This window comes from Rattus rattus, chromosome 6 (genome assembly GCF_011064425.1).
Source record: "Rattus rattus isolate New Zealand chromosome 6, Rrattus_CSIRO_v1, whole genome shotgun sequence".
In the NCBI taxonomy this organism is placed as follows: domain Eukaryota; kingdom Metazoa; phylum Chordata; class Mammalia; order Rodentia; family Muridae; genus Rattus; species Rattus rattus.
In genome coordinates this window covers 146,781,042-146,796,294 of record NC_046159.1, presented here as the reverse complement: position 1 = coordinate 146,796,294, position 15,253 = coordinate 146,781,042, and the positions used below count along the sequence as shown (strand labels likewise).

The following is a 15,253-nucleotide window of genomic DNA, read 5'->3' as shown; positions in this document are numbered from 1 at the left end:
ACAGCACAACTAAAGCTCTAGAACAAATGAAGCAAATACACCCACGAAGAGTAGAAGGCAGGAAATAATCAAACTCAAGGCTGAATTCAACAAAGGAGAAACAAAAAGAACCATACAAGGAATCAACAAAATCGGGAGCTGGTTCTTTGAGAAAATCAACAAGATAGATAAACCCTTAGCCAAACTAACCAGATAGCACAGAGACAGTATCAAAATTAACAAAATCAGAAATGAAAAGAGAGACATAACAACAGAATATGAGGAAATTAAAAAAATCATCAGATCCTACTTCAAAACCCTATACTCAACAAAACTTGAAAATCTGCAGAAAATGGACAATTTTCTAGACAAATACCAGGCACCAAATTTAAATCAGGATCAGATAAACCATTTAAACAATCCCATAACTCTTAAAGAAATTGAAGCAGTTATCAAAAGTCTCCCATCCAAAAAGAGCCCAGGACCAGATGGGTGTAGTGCAGAATTCTATCAGACTTTTATAGAAGACCTCATGTGTATACTGTTCAAACTATTCCACAAAATAGAAAAAGACCAAATTCCTTCTTTGAAGGAAACCCAATTCCTTCTTTGAAGACACCATTATGCTTATACCTAGACCAAACAAAGACCCAATGAAGAAAGAGAATTTCAAACCAATTTTCCTTATGTATATCAACACAAATATACTCAATAAAATTCTCACAAACTGAATCCAAGAACACATCAAAACAATCATCCAACATGATCACGTAGGCCTCATCCCAGGGATGCAGGGATGATTCAATATGCAGAAATCCATTAAAGTAATCCACTATATAAACAAACTCAAAGAAAAAAAAACACATGATCATTTCATTAGATGCTGAGAAAGCATTTGACAATATTCAACACCCCTTCATGATAAAAGTCCTGGAAAGAATAGGAATCCAAGGCCATACCTAAACATAATAAAAGCCATATACAGCAAACCAGTTGCTAACATTAAACTAAATGGAGAGAAACTTGAAGCAATCCAACTAAAATCAGGGACTAGACAAGGCTGCCCACTATCTCCCTACTTAATCAATGTAGTATACGAAGTCCTAGCCAGAGCCAGACAACAAAAGGAGGTCAAATGAACACAAATTGGAAAGGAAAAAGTCAAAATATCACTATTTGCAGATGATGTGATAGTATACTTAAGTAAACCCAAAAGTTCCACCAGAGAACTACTAAGCTTGATAAACAAATTCAGCAGAGTGTCTGTGTATAAAAATAACTCAAACAAATCAGTAGCCTTCCTCTACTCAAAGTATAAGCAGGCTGAGAAAGAAATTAGGGAAATGACACCCTTCCCAATAGTCACAAATAACCTAAAATACCTTGGTGTGACTCTAACCAAGCAAGTGAAAGATCTGTATGACAAGAACTTCAAGTCTCTGAAGAAAGAAACTGAACAATATCTCAGGAGATGGAAAGACCTCCCATGCTCATGGATTGGCAGGACTAATAGAGTAAAAATGGCCATGTTGCCAAAAGCCATCTACAGATTCAATGCAATCTCCATCAAAATTCTAACTCAATTGTACATAGAGTTACAAAGAGCAATTTGCAAACTCATTTAGAATAACAAAAAACCCAGGGTAGTGAAAACTATACTCAACAATAAAAGAACTTCTGGGAGAATCACCATCCCTGACCTCAAGCAGTATTACAGAGCAATACTGATAAAAACTGTATGGTATTGGTACAGAGGAAGGCAGGTAGATCGGTGGGATAGAATTGAAGTCCCAGAAATGACCCCACACACCTGTGGTCACTTGATTTTTGACAAAGGAGCTAAAACCATCTAAAGAAAAAAGATAGCATTTTCATCAAATGGTGCTGGTCAAATAGAAAGTCAGCACGTAAAAGAATGTAAATTGATCTATTCTTATCGCCCTGTACAAAGCTTAAGTCCAAGTGGATCAAAGACATCCCCTTAAAACCAGATACACTCAAACTAATAGAAGAAAAAGTGGGAAAGAGTCTCGATCACATGGGCAGTGGGAAAACTCTCCTGAACCAAACACCAATGGCTTATGCTCTAGGATCACGAATCGGCAAATGAGACCTCATAAAACTGCAAAATTCCTGTAAGGCAAAGAACACTCTATCATTAGGACAAAATGGCAACCAACAGATTGGGAAAAGATCTTTATCAGTCCTACATCTGATACAAGGTTAATGTCCAAAATATATAAAGAACTCATGGAGTTAGACTCCATTGAGCCAAATAACCCTATTAAAAATGGGGTTCAGAGCTAAACAAAAAATTCTTAGCTGTGGAATATCGAATATCTGAGAACTACTTAAGGAAATGCTCAACATCCTTAGTTATCAGGGAAATGCAAATCAAAACAACCCTGAGATTCCACCTCACACCAGTCAGAATGGCTAAGACCAAAAACTCAGGTGACAACAGTTGCTTGCAAGAATTTGGAGAAATTGGAACACTCCTCCATTGTTGTTGGGATTGCAAACTTTTACAATCATGCTTGAAATCAGTCTGGAGGTTCCTTAGAAAATTGGACATTGCACTACCTAAGGACTCAGCTATACTTCTCCTGGTCATATACCCAAAAGATTCTCCAATGTACAACAAAGACACATGCTCTACTATGTTCATAGCAGCCTCATTTATAATATCCAAAAGCTGGAAAGAATCCAGATGCCCTTGAACCGAGAAATACATACAGAAAATGCAGTACATCTACACAATGGAGTACTAGTCAGCTACCGTGAAATTCATAGGCAAATGGATGGAACTAGAAAATATTATCCTGTGTGAGGTAATCCAATCACAGAAAAACACATATGGTATGCACTCAGTGTTAAGTGGATATTAGCCCAAAACTTGAATTACCCAAGATACAATCCACAGATATCATGAAGCTCAATAAGAAGTATGTACTAAATGCAGATGCTTCATTCCTTCTTAAAAGAGGAAACAAATATATTCATAGGAGGGGATATGGAGGCAAAGTTTGGAGTAGAGACTGAAGGAATGGCCATTCAGAGCCTGCCCCACATGTATATACAACCCATATATATATATATATATATATACATATATATATATATATATATAAAGGAAACACACACACACACACACACACACACACACACACACACACACACACACACAGAGCCACCAAAACTTTATAAGATTGATGAAGCTAAGAAGTGTATGCTGTCAGGAGCCGGTATAGTTGTCTCCTGAGAGGCACAGCCAGAGCATGTTAAATACAGAGGTGAATGCTAGCAGCAAACCATTTAACTGAGAATAGGACCCCTGTTGGAGGAATTAGAGAAAGGACTGAAAGATCTGAAGTTGCTTGCAACCCCATAAGAACAACAATGCCAACCAACCAGAGCTTCCAGGGACTAAACCACTACCCAAAGACTATACATGGTCTGACCCAAGGCTCCAGCTGCATATGTAGCAGAGGATGGCCTTGTTGGGCACCAATGGAAGGAGAAGCCCTTGGTTCTGCCAAGGCTGGACCCCCCAGTGTAGGGGAATGTCGGGGGAAGGGAAGAAGGGGTGTGGTTGGGGATGGAAAGACCCTTATAGAAGAAGGAAAGTGGGATGGAATAGGGGCTTATGTCTGGGAAACCGGGAAAGGGCACAACATTTGAAGTGTAAAGTAATATTCAATTAAAATTTGACATACAAATGAGAATTTAAATAAATAGAAAATGTTATATGTGAAAAATATTAAAATCTGTCCACTAGTTCAGAACTAATAACTTGGAGAAATGTTCAAACAGAAATGAGGTAAATCAAATTGAACTCTCGTTCTCTATATGTTTGGCCTCAATTTTTCAAATTTCTGACCAATTCATCATATATGTTTATGTTGTCCTTTTATTCCTCTATAAGTTTTATTTCTTTTTGAATTGATAACCAAAATTACAGATTTAACATTTCTATTATTTTATCCATTTACTTATACTGTACACAATTTACTCATCATCTGTGTGACTGAATTAAGGGCAGGATATCAAAATAATTGTTAATTGTATACCAAAGTAATGGCTTCACTGTGTGTCTATCCTTGTATTTGGTTCTCAGTTATTGATGTCTATGTTGTTACCCAATTCACCTTCTGTAATAGCTAACTCTCTGTCTCTCTCTCTCTCTGTCTCTGTCTCTCTCTCTGTCTCTCTTTGTCTCTCTCTGTCTCTGTGTCTCTGTCTCTGTGTCTCTCTCTGTCTTTCTCTCTTTCTCTCTCTCTCTCTCTCTCTTTCTCTGTGTGTGTGTGTGAGACTGTCTCTATGTATGTATGTATGTATGTATGTATGTATGTATGCATATATGTATGTACGTATGTATATCTGTCTTTGTCTCCTTGTCTCTCTCGAATGTGATTAGAAAATTATGTCAGGGTGAATGCACCCAAGCATACACAGTGAGCAATCTGTGATAAAATGTGGAAAATGTTAGTGAGGTGTTCTTTAAAGGCTGTGCCCCAATTTGCCTATGTTAAGAAGCCTCATAGCACAACACCTATGGTTGACTATGTGAGTGGGCATAGCTGCCCTCCACTGAAGCAAATAGAACTCGGTCACTTTAACTGACACTGCTTGGTTGGATAAGATGAATTGCTCTGAGTTTAACAAAATTAAATTTAAGACACAGTGTCCTGGATCCCCTTTACCAATTGGTACATAAATCACACCATCTCCTGGCAGCCTGTTATGACTTACGGCTTTGTTTTATGGCAACAGTGCTGGATTTATAATCATTTCTAACAGTCTCAATCCCACTTTTACAGTTTTCTAGCTTTATGATCTTAGAAAACATACATGGCAATCTTTGTTCCCTCATTAAAATGAGGGGAAAAGCTTTACCTTGTTCCCAGTTTTGAAATCGTTATAAAAATAAGTTCATTCACTTTATTCATGGAAGACCTTGTAAGTTAGCTGGGTTTGTATTGTAAAATATTATAGTTTTTATTGTTTTTTCTCTTGGGACTAAAGATACTTTGTAGAATATTAGGTTCTGGAAGTCCCAGTCTCCAGAATATGTGTACATATACATTTATTCTGATTTCTTCTCCAGCATGTACTTGGTTTTTTGTTGAGCTGAATCATTTCTTGTAAATGATTAAAGGTCACAGAAGAAAGAACTTTTTTCCTTTAATACCTCCCAGGTGCATCGAAGAAAATAATTAACAGACAGGAAATGATTTCTAATCTTATTTTATTTCCTTCAGGATCTGTCTACCTGAAATATCCTTTACCCACCCACCCCCCAAGATGGGCCTAATCTAGGACATTCTAAAGTCATATTACAGCATCTTTAGTGGGTCATCCTACCCTTCCAGATTACATTTCTCTTTACTTTAAAAAGCATTCACTAACAGCAGCATTTCTCAAATCATGTTAACAAACATGCAGTGTCATGTCATTCGCAATGAAGTAGGAAGGGATTGATCACTAGGTAATTTATAGTCACCACAATCAACTAATGCTTTGATACCATTTTCTTCTGTGTCTTCCTTGGCTGCTGTGGGCAGGGCCAAAGAGGATTATATATTTTTTAGTTTATTTAAACTGGAGAGATGGCTCAGCAGTTAAGAGCACTGACTGCTCTTCTAGAGGTCATGAGTTCACAACCATCTGTAATGGGATCAGATTCCCACTTCTGGTGTGTCTGAAGACAACTGTAGTATACTGAAACATTAAAGTAAAATAGTTTATTTAATTTATTTTTTTTGAGATTATATGACAATTAAACCATTTTCCGATTCCCTTTCCTCCTTCCAAACAACCCATAAATCAACCTCCTTCACTTATTGCAAATCCATGGCCTTCTTTTTCGTTAGTTGATTGTTGTGGTTGTTGTGCTGGTGGTGGTGGTGGTGGTGGTGGTGGTGGTGGTGGTGGTGGTGGTGATAGTGGTGGTGATGGTATGATGTGCGTGTGTGTGTGTGTGTGTGTGCGTGTGTGTGTGTGTGTGTGTGTTTATATAGCTAAGTATATATTTCTACATACATGTCTCATACTGCAGCTGTAGGTGATCACATGTGATCTTTCTGCCTCTATCTCCCAACTGTTAGGATTACAGGCATGTGCCACCGGGTTTGGTGTTTACAGTGCTGAGGTCTAAACCAACGGCTTCATGCATGTGAGGCAAACACTTTGCCAACAGAGCTGTATGCTCACCTAAAAACCAGTTACATAAATGTACAAATTACTCCACCTTTACGTTTGTATATTAATGGAAAAATACTGAAAATGCCCAGCTTGGAGCAGCTGTTTTTGAAGTGCTAGTCTGAAAATGTCTATGATTTGTATGTCAAGTATTTAAATGAAAACTTTTTCCAAAAACTTCTGTTAGTTTTTTTTTTTTTTTTTGGGGGGGGTGGTCCTTTAGTCAGCTAGTTGTAGCTGTGTCTTGAGTACTTTTATGAGAAGTTGAATTGAGGAACAGAAAGAAGTGTGAGAGAATATTACTGAGCTCCTTTAGTGTAAGGTTGAAGTTCCCTCTCTGAAATCAGAGACGGTATCTCCAGATTTGTTCTCCTGATCCCTTTCATGTCCAAATCTCTTGACAAGATTATCTACACTGCTGTCTTCGGTTTCTCTCCTGGTAATGTCTCTTAAACCTAATCTGACTAGGTCTCCACCTGTCACCCCCAACTCTAACCGTCTTACTGAGAATAATGTCTCTATTGGTATAAACCCAAATTCGTGGCTCATACATTATCGTTAAACAGTATTTGAGGTTAACATAGGAAGGCACTTCTCACTTGATCTCACTGCAATGCACCCTCCTGTCTTCCTTCCCTTCTCCTCTCCTCCTCAGACTGTTCCTTCTCTTTCTCTTCTTAATTTTCAATGGCCAATACTTAGAGAAATGAGTCTAGAAATTAACCTCTTTTTGATCTTCACATACTTATTGGAATATTTTATCTGTTTCCAAGACCTTGAATATTATCTATGGGTCCCCGAATCTCAAATCTTTCCATCTTAAGCGCTCTTGTGCATTCTGGACTCAGGTGCCCATAGTAAGCACCATCAGGTTCTTAGCTGTATTCACTCTGTTGTTATCCATGAGAAGTACTTATTTCCTACTCAGATCTAGAGACTTTGATTTGTTGAGCTATTCAATGTCAATACAAACAGAGTGAATATGAAATTATTCCCTCCTGTTACGACTTGGACAGACTCTGGTACAGCATTTCCTTCCTGCTTTAGGCCCACCTGCCTTTCACAGTTCTCTAGTCACTGCCTCCCCATTGGATTAATCAGTTAACAGCACCCTGCTCATCTCTCATAGCCAGCTTTCTGCCATAACATTTCAACTCAACCTACTGACATACCATAGAAGACATTTATAGCCATTCACATATCACGGCAAAGCAGGTTTGTATTACACACATAGACTCAGAAGAGGAAGAAGAGACAAAGGCAGAAAGCAAGAGGAGAGAGAGAGAGGGGGGGAGAGAGAGAGAGAGGGGAGAGAGAGAGAGAGAGAGAGAGAGAGAGAGAGAGAGAGAGAGAGAGAGAGAATGGTTCATCTTACCCTTTATATTTTTAAGTTTATGGAGAAGAAACAAAAAAAATAGTCATAAAAACAACCATGACAAAGAAAAAACAAAGAAAAGAGAGAAAAACAAAAAAACAGTTTGAGTCCTGTTAAATGACAAATTCAAGGACAATGAAAATAGCAGGTAGGAATTTGTATTTGTAATTTCAATTCTGCCTAGCTTCATGATTTCATTATTATGTAACATTGCATCTATCAGATTCAAATTCTACCTGAATTCCTACCTTAAAATCAATACTAGGAAAGTCATTTCATGATGACATATGTCCCATTGTGCCATTCACAGAGCTGCTTCGGACTTGGGAGTATATATCTTGGTAATTTTCATTTGTATATTGTATTCTATTTAGTTATTCTTTCCCCCTGGATCTACTTGGTATTTATTTTCTTTCCAAGCTGACTAGTAAATGGCATGAGGTCATCGGTGTTTGTCTTTACAGAGTGGTAGGGAAGTACATACTTAAGTGGAGATCTGTACTGTGGATAGGGACTGTCAGGTGGGAGCCCTAAGTCACCAGTTAGAACCCGCAGCTTTCAGAGTCCACGTCTTTTTCTTGTCCTCTCCTTTTCTTTTGTTTGAGCTCTTCTCTGCAGTTATAAGCAAAGAGGTGTGGGTCTTCACCACACCCTTTTCTGTATCCATCACACAAACTCTTATAATGCATGAGGGAGAGCTGAGTGGGACAGAGAGTTGGATCGATGTCGGCCAACTGTGACAGCCTTCCAGTGCTTTCTAGGTGTCGCACTTCAGGGAATAACATTCCAAGCCCTCAGTGGCAATATTTGCTTCGAAACTGAAACACACTCTGGACAAGTTTTTTCTACCAGCTTGAATGGCTGCTTGATCTTGGGCTGTGTCAAGAGCATAAGGAATACCACTCCTACATCAACCTCTGCTTTGGGAACAAAAGCCTTTCCTGGAATTGTGGTAAAGAAATGTTCAAGAGGTACTGTAGAGGTACTGGGCCTTAATGGAAAGACGACTGCACGCTGTTTGCTTCCTCTAGTGTCTACAAGTCTCTCAGGCATTTCCTTTGGAAATGGTAGCATCATCTTAGTTCTGCCGTAAATGAAAGGACCATCTTTAAGAGAAATATTTTCAAGCCCCTTGAAAATTAATGGAGTTGAAACACTAAAAGGCAGATTTCCAATAATATGTACATTTGGAGGATCATCTTCCCATTGTCTTCTAATGTCGTCTGGAAAAACCTTTTCTACCTTATATGTCAGCACATCTCCATGAACTGTGTCTTTTCAACCACTCAGCAATATCAGCATTGAATACGAATCTTGCGGTTCCCCCGCGCCCGGGACCCACTTCGTAAACAAACATCTGCTAGATTGCCAGCTTTCCTTACAATTCTGTCTGTCAGCGTCAAGCTCAGGAGAAAATTCTGAGAAAGTTATTTCACCGCTTACAGTCCGAACAACTTAGTGATCTCTCGAATGATGATCAGTGGGGGAAGACATTAAGTACCGAGCTTCCCAAGGCACACAGCTAGGCCCCAGTACGTGGCTGGACATTTCTAAGGCACACGGGGGCGGGGCCTTGGAGATGATTGCCCGCCTCTGGAAGAGCACTCATGAGGAGTTTATAATGTCTAGTTCGCTAGCTACTCATTTTCACTATTAAACTTTCCAAAGTACATATGAATTTAATATACTCTATCTACTATATGATTACATCATCATTATAGTCTAAGTATTTTATATCTTCCATGTTCATTTACCTAGAATGATTATGTATACTTCACCCCTCTGTGTGTACATATGCATAATTCATGTTCATGTGTGTATGCACATACTTGCCTGTGTACAACAGAGGCTTGAGTAGAGGGAGATGTCAAATATCTTGGTCCCTTCACTCTGCCACTTACTCCCCTAGAGCAAAGTCACGCATTGAACCTAGAGTTAGGCTGGATGGCAACCGGCCCTAGTAATCCTCCTGTTTGCATAGCACTGGGGTTGCAGGTTCATGCCAGTCATGGCTCACATTTTGCATAATTTCTGGGATTGAAATTTCTATGTAATGAGCATTAAGTAGTAAATAATAGTATGGGCTGAACATTTTACAGTTCCACACTATTCATCTACATTATTTCATGATCATTAAAAATATCATGTGGTCATTGGTGCTTTGCTTATTAGAAAAAAAAAAAAGGGCAGGATACCTGCCTAAAACTTTATCAACTAGTCCAGAAACAATCTTATCAATTGAATTATGTTCATGAGTAAAATTACATTACAGCTGGAATATTTGTCCCTGGCTCTATGAGAATTATACATTATTATTGAATATGTCCTTCCTTATGTGACCTTCATAAGAACCCAACTATATGACGTAAAAGAGCATAAAGTCAACAGTTTAAGGGAAAAAGATCCTTTAACACTCATCAGTTGTTATTATTACGCCTGCACGTTTTTAACATCTTACAACAATCTACTCAGTGAAGATGATTCTTAGTTCCTACCCTTTGTTCTGTGCATTTACCTGAAGTTCAAGATTAGACCTAAGGTTTTGTTTACCTGAAGCATCTGCAAAATAGAGTGTTTTACGGACTCATGTAAAACCATTATATTATTGTAGGGCTAATACTAAATAGGAGGATATGAAGCAGCCAGAGTTGGCAAAGTGTTTCAGGAAGTGAGAAAACTTGCTGCCAAGCTTGAAGCCCGGAGGTCACTCTGGAAGCCCCACGGTAGAGAGAACTGAATTCTACAACTGTCCTCTGACATCCAACGTGGCATAAAAATGCCCATATGAATCCACTAGTATGTACAGTGAGTAGACAGATATGCTACACACACACACACACACACACACACACACTCACTCACTCACTCACAATAGGGAAGAGAGAAAGAAAGAAAGAAAGAAAGAAAGAAAGAAAGAAAGAAAGAAAGAAAAGGAAAGAAAGAAAGAAAGTAATAACTGTTTTGAATCTACTTCTCTTCTTTTTCTGGAGCTTTGTAGGAAACATCAATGCTGTGACATTATTTTAAGTTTAAATAGTGATGAGATAAGATTGTTTAGTGTTTTTTTTTTCCTTTTATGATCAAATTTAGTCATTCTAGCATTCCTAAGCCAAGATTTTTCTGAACAGCATGGCACTTTTTTGCTCATGGCAAGTCCTCATGGGGCCAAGTCTCATCTGTTCCTTGTTACTGCAGATCCCTGCACATGAGCTGTTTACTTGATGTTGGCTATAAAGGGGGCTAAGTGGTGCTTTGCAGATGCAAAGGAGAAATGATTGAATCTTTACTGCTTCATTAGGAACACAGAATTTCTCACTGTTAGTATGCAATTATTTAAATTGACCTATTAAAGACGTACCTCTCTACGGTGAAGGTAAAATTGAAATTAAACTTAGTTTCCCCTGAATCATGACTGCTGGAGGCCACTTGTTTTACTATAGTTTTGATTAGGCAAACCTTGTTTCCTTTTTCTGCTTGCTTTTATGACCATGTGCCTGTGTACATCAGGTATGTGTGTATGTGTGTGTGTTGGTGGGTAGATATACATCTTCATTTCTTGCCGACCAGTTTATTTATAAAGACATGATATTTCACTGAATCCACAGTTCACCATTTCTATCTATTCCAGACAGGCATGTGGAGCATGTCCCCTGTCTCCAGGGTGTTGAAGTGGCTGGAAACAGCCATGCCTGCCAAGTGTCTATATAGATTCTGAGATTCTGAACTCTGATTCTCAGATACGTACAGCAAGTGCTTGGTGTACTGAAGCATTACTCCACAGCTAACCTTGTTTCCATAGTGCCTTTATATGCATTGTATAATAAATGCCTTAGAAAATGGCCTTCTCCACTGACCACTTAGTGCTGTATACCTATAACTTCAGCAGTTGAAAAGCTGAGGTAGAAAGATCATGGCTTCAGTCCAGCCTGAGCTGCATAGCAAGACATTTATTTTACATAATTTGCCTACCTTGTAAATAATAATTCACAATTGTAGGTCATAAAATAATATTTCATAAATTGTGCTAAGATAACGGCTAATTTTTGGCAGATTTATTTACTTGATATATGTAAGACTCTTCTAGAATTGGAGGTTTATGGAACCTAAGCTAATTCTTTGTGAAGAATTAGTGTTAAGTCTATAAAAATATAGCGATTTATTCAATAAACCGTAATGCACATTGTTATAATTATTTTACTTACTTGCGTATACCTTTACAGACTAGATTTCAAAAGCATTCAAAGCACTTTAAAAAGTACAATCTATTAGTGCTATTGAGAGGCCAAACCTACTCCATCTTGGAGCCGGCCTTCATCTTAAGAGAAAAAAAAATTAAGCCTGAGAACTTGGCCCACAGCTGAACCCAAGATACACACAAGTACCAGGAAGGACCCCACAGCTTGTCCTTGGCCAGAGTTACCTTCCGGCTACTCCCTAGCAACAGCTAATCAAATATTAGTCTGGTTGTTTCATATGTACTTTCAGACTGCTCATGAGTATATACAGTCTTGCTTCAGAGCACCCACCTGTCCGCTTACAATAGGCATTGAGTTAGATCCCTGCCAGGCTGAACAAACCCCACCCCCCATTTATTTCTATTTCCTATAAACCTTTGTCCAGATGAGTGTTGGGGGCTGCTTCACCAAACCATCCTATAGGTCTGTGGTTATTAAGCCCAATCTTGACTTTAACGTAAAGACACTCTAATGCGATTACATTGGAAATGGCTCCTTGGTGGTCTTTTGGTGTTCATGAATGTTTCCTGGCATAACGCTATCAAACTGTAATTATAAAAATCAATTATCTCATTTGACGATCAAGATGCCTGACTTGATTACACACTTCTCATCTGTAAAGTGAAATTTTACTGTACTTCACAACTAAAGGGGCTTAAATGTAGAATTGTTAGTACTAAATAAGGATGCAGAAAACATCCTCCTTCCTCATTGCTCAGTGAGAACACACTTGATGCTCACTCTTTCAAGGAATCAATTAAAGCCTGCATGATGCTTAAAGCTAAAAATTAGCATGTAAAAGCAATGTCAGGAGATCTTGCCAAGACAGAGATGCACAACTGCAATCCTATGAATACAGTATAGTTTATAATTATCAATAAGGAAAATATACTGGCAATTTTAGTATAAGGGAAATATATGAATGCTTTCCTGTTTATTTTTAACTATTAAATGTGTACTATGCTCATATATGAAACAATACATGTTTGCGCACATTGAAACATGCAAGAGAAGCTAGTCATACAGGCATGTGCTTGGGTAACAGGATTGAAACTAGCTGCGATTTAACATGGGTGAGTTTAGCTTTTGTGTTTACTTGTTATATTTCTTTGTCACACAATAGAGGAAGCCTGTTGAATGCAGAGACAGAGACATGAAAACGGAACACAAATATAATTGATTATCATGTAGCATGTACTCTGACTACCTGAGCCCTGGCCACCATTAGTGATGCACACATTCTTTGTTTCTTCTTGTTAATATTAAACGTAATGTAATCTGACTATTGGAAAATATTGGTGGGAAGTATGGCAGATTAGAGGCTTTAATATACTTTCCCTACAGCTTTCCATAATGATGCACATGTATGTGAATCCTTTGCCATTCGCTATCCTTGTATCCAAATATCATCTAAAAGATGGGGTGTACCCAGAGGGTCTTTCAACACTGCTGAGTATATTTTAGTTCTGCGATCACATTTGAAGCTTAAAGAAGCTGTGATTTGTGGTTCTGCATTTTTGCTTCATGAGATACTCCCATATGTAAACCCTTTTCTGCACTCCTGAGTTCATGCACAGAGGCCCACACATCATAAGATCGGTGTCTTCTTCTAGCTCTCCTTCCAACACTATGGCCTCTTTCTGCTCCTAATTGTTTTCTGTAGGTGTGTTTTTTGTTTGTTTGTTTTTATTTTTGTTTTTTGTTTTTTTGGGGTTTTTCTGTTTTTTGTTTTACATAGAAACAATACAGACTTTTCTCAGTTTACTGTTTCTTCACTTCTTGCTTGGGAAATTAGTTGTGTGGCTACCTTGGAGCTTAATCTTTTTGGTACGTGGTGTCATCATATGACTCATAGGTATGCTACAGTATACAGAAGGGCTGTTCTGAAAGGTTATATAGCAGGACATAATAATAATAGATGGAAAAATGATCACATGTCTGACATGAGAAGAAAAAGAATAACATTTGCTAAGAGGTCACAATTATACTGGTGATAATGTATCTTAGCAGAAAGACATACCAATAAGTGTTTTCAATTACTCAAAATTCTCCCATCTGTTACACTTTTGGCAAGAAAATAAATATTAAGGTGGAAAAGTGAATCTAATTTAAGTGGGTTAATAATAATAGTAATAAAGTAAAAGTGAAAACTCTTCTTGCCACCTAATGTTTTCGCAATAGCATACAGCTGGATTCTATCTTTAATTGTGTATATTATTTGAAACTTCTGTTTCTTTAAGCTTTGATCATGTTATATTCCTGCATATGGTTCTATTTGGCACTTGAAGTTGAAGGTATATAAAAGGTCAGGAGAACAGTAATACCTCTGTCTAATAAAAAGAATGTGTATCTTCTTTCAAATATACATGTGCAGCACTGAGGCTTGATTTAAATATTATTTTCTTTTTTCTTAGTAAGTGTCCATCCATAGTAGTTAATATGTAACTAACAAATAGCCCAAAGAATCACTTTAGTATTTAATACCACTTTCAGCTGTTGGTTTCACTTTTTTTGCAATATATTTTATATTTGTATACATGTATGTCTCTATAGATAGCAATGTGATGATTTGAATGATGGATACCTTTTCATATACTCTGGAAGTTGAATAATTGATTCCCAGGGTGGTATCATCTGGGAAAGTGCAGGAGATGTTGCTTTGCTGGAGGAATTGTGCAGGTGGCAAGAGTTGAGATTTTTCAAGCTACAGTGTATTCCCAGTTTTGTCTTTTCTGCTTACTGTTTGCAGGTCAGTATGTGAGACTCCAGCTCTCAACTTTCAGCTCTAGTTTAGATGCCTGTCTGCTGCCACTCTTCCATAATATTAATGGCTTTTTATCCATCTGAAAGAGTAATCCTTACATGGATTCTGCCTTCTATAAATTGCTTCTGCCATACTGTTTCCTCACAATAATTGAAAAGTAAATAAAATACCAATAGGTTTATGTATTTAAGTATGTATGTATATGCATGGTAATACCAGTCATAAAGCAGTGTGAGTAAAAGTGTGTCACTGTGGAGGCTGACTTTGAGGTCTCATATATACATTCAAGCTTTGCCCAGTGCAAGTCAGCCTCCTCCTTGATCCTTGTGGATAAAGATATAAAACTCTTGGCTCATCCAATACCAAGTCTGCCTGTGTAAGGCCATGCTTCTCACCATGATAATAATGAACTAAACCTCTGAATCTGTAGGCTAGTCTCAACTAACTATTCTTTCTTATAAGAGTTGCTGTGGTCATAGTATCTCTTCACAACAACGAAACCCTAACTAAGACAATATATGTATCATTTTGTTTTATTTTCCATCTTTCTACTATCGGTAATTCTGCTTTCATATCATAACTGCCATTACTATATTGTGTTTCCCATCTCTACCTCCATCAGATCTCTTCCTTGCTTGTTATTCTTGCTTTAAACATAAATGAATCAAGAAAAAAACAAGACCTATGGAGGCACTTTTT

At 37.8% G+C, this 15,253-nt stretch overlaps 1 pseudogene; it reads right to left on the bottom strand.

Moving 5' to 3' along the window:
- Positions 1–8,097: 8,097 nt before the first annotated feature.
- LOC116904486 overlaps positions 8,098–15,253 on the bottom strand; it is a 75,015-nt pseudogene continuing 67,859 nt past the window's right edge.